The sequence below is a fragment of the Palaemon carinicauda genome, chromosome 1 (assembly GCF_036898095.1).
Source record: "Palaemon carinicauda isolate YSFRI2023 chromosome 1, ASM3689809v2, whole genome shotgun sequence".
Lineage (NCBI taxonomy): Eukaryota > Metazoa > Arthropoda > Malacostraca > Decapoda > Palaemonidae > Palaemon > Palaemon carinicauda.
The window spans coordinates 191,199,983-191,202,607 of NC_090725.1; positions in this window are offsets into that span (position 1 = coordinate 191,199,983).

Genomic DNA, 2,625 nt, shown 5'->3' on the forward strand with positions numbered 1-2,625 from the left:
AATAATTAGATTGATGAAAGATGCTCCGGTAATGGAAGTAATGTGTTGGCCACAAAAAAATTTAAAAAGTTATACTGAAATAAAATGACATTTAATTGAGAAGTATGCCTTGCCTGATGCGAGAAAGGGAGACCTAAAAAAAATTACAAACCCAAAATACGGGAAGGTGAATCCGTTGTCAATCTCCCAGAAAGTGATAAAAAGGCAATTGCCCGTAAACATATTTGCAGATTAGTAAACCCGTATTTATGGGGATATTTGTTCGATGACAATTGCTTGTTAGCAGACATAGTGAGTGCGATACAAAACATTTTAGACAGTTTGCCAGAAGAAAAAAGGACTGGGAATAACGGAGCAGATTCCAAGAAGTTGGCAGCCATAAGAGGAAGTCGACCCCCGAAGGGGGATCTGCAGTCAGCAGATTAGCAGAGTCTTCAGATGTTGGCACTGTGGGGGAGAGGGGCACCAACGAGTGGAGTGCACCACCCAAGGATCCCCCCACTGTTACACTTGTCAGGCCTACGGTTATTTATCTCGAGAGTGCCCAGCAAAAAACGCCCAGGGCGGGCAGGCTGGGGCGCACACCTCCACCCGCTCAACGTCCGAGGAAAAGGAAGCAGAGGAAGGAGGAGAGAGGAGACGAGGGAGTTCGATGCCCCACCCCTCGCAGGACATCACAAGCAGTAGCTGAGGAAGCAGTGATAACAGATGTGACAGAGCAGGCACTGGGACCTCCATTGGTACCCTCGACCTCAACCCCGCAGCACTAGGGAGAGGACCAGGGGGTAGCAGCATGGCAGCTGAGGTCATCGGCCCATGTCCCGTATCTAGTGATGGCCAGCTGGGAATGTTAGCAGTCAGGATCGACCTGCAAGATAAATCCATCTGAGTGCTGATTGACACGGGAGCCAGTGTTCCATTGATTGAGAAAAAATTCTCCTCAAATCTACTACAGCCAGCGGCATCCATTGTTCTTGACACGCCAGGCGGAAATAAACTACACATAAACCATACATCAATCGTCCAGTTTAAGGTGGGGTCTGTAAAGTTTACACATGATTTTTTGTCTTGCCCACCCTGGGAATTCCAGGAATCGAGGCTATCCTAGGAATAGACTTTATATTTAATAATCAAATTTGCATTTTTTGGGGAAAAGATGCAATAACAGTAAAAGCAGGAGGGTACATTTTGCCGATAGAAAGTCATGAGACGGTAAGTGCGTGTGTTAGCTCGGAGAGACATTTAAGTAGCGTAACGGCTGTACCTGAGAGAGGAGAAGTGTTGGCCCCCCAAACCCTTACGAGCATATCTGTGACCCCCTGTCGCCTTCTTGCGGAAGGAACAAAGGTAGTTGTTAAACCCCATGATAATTGGGCAGATATGATATTAGACGGCTTGACAGAAATTAATGAGAACAAAGCTGATATAACGATAGTTAATTTGTCAAATAAAAGAGTTGTTTTAGTTGTTTTTAGTTGTTATGTGAAATTGCTTATAATGGGCTGTTGGGAGCCACAACTCCAGCCCGCACATACGAACGTACTTAGAATTTGATTATGCAAGTGCTAAAATTATGTCCCTCAGAATATCAGACTGTAGTTAGTGACATTGTCAATAATTATTCCGATGTAATAGCAATTGGAGATGAGCCACACGGAAGGATTGATTGATTTCCCTTTAGCATTAAAACTGGGCAGGCGGAGCCGATCAGGTCAAGGCCTTATAAGGTACCCATTCATTTCCAGGGAGAGATAGAAAGGGGAATTAATAAATTAATGGAACAAAGGATAATCAAGGAGAGCGAATCCCCCTGGGCTTCTCCAATTGTAGCTGTTAGGAAGAAGGATGGCTGGGTAAAATTGTGTGTTGATTATAGGAAATTGAATGCAGTCACTAAGGATAATGCATTCCCATTGCCCTCAAATGAAGAATTACATATGAAAGTGCAGGATAGCAAATATTTTACAACTGCTGATTTAAAACCTGGATGTTATCAAATACTCATTCAGGAAGACAGTAAATGTAAAACGGCATTTATAGCTAACGATCAATTATTTCAGTTTAATTTTCTTCCTTTCGGTGTTAAAAATACTCCAAGTCATTATTCTAGAGTAATGATGGCGGTTTTGTCGCCCTTAATTGGCTATAATGTTCTTGTTTATTTAGATGATATAATTACAGGGAAAACAGCCGAAGAACATAATAATAAAATACGTAAAGTTTTAGAAGCATTGCGACATAATGGTATGAAAATAAATTTGTCAAAGTGCAAATTTTTCTGTAAACAGGTCGAATTTTTAGGTCATATAATAACCCCAGAAGGTATCCAACTCTGCCCCAGTAAAGTAGCGGCTGTTACAGATTTCCCCAGGCCACGTAACTCTAAGGAAGTAGCTGGGTTCCTTGGGCTCGCTGTGTATTACCGTAAATTCATAAGAGGTTTTGGAGAGATAGCGAGACCCTTAGATGCTTTAAAGAAACGAAAAGTAATAATTTGAGGAGAGGAAGAAGAAAGGGCCTTTAACAATTTGAAAGCTGCCTTAACTAGCAATGAATTACTCGCATATCCTAGATTTGATCGCCTGTTTTTAGTGACAACAGATTCGAGTAACGTTGCTAATGGTG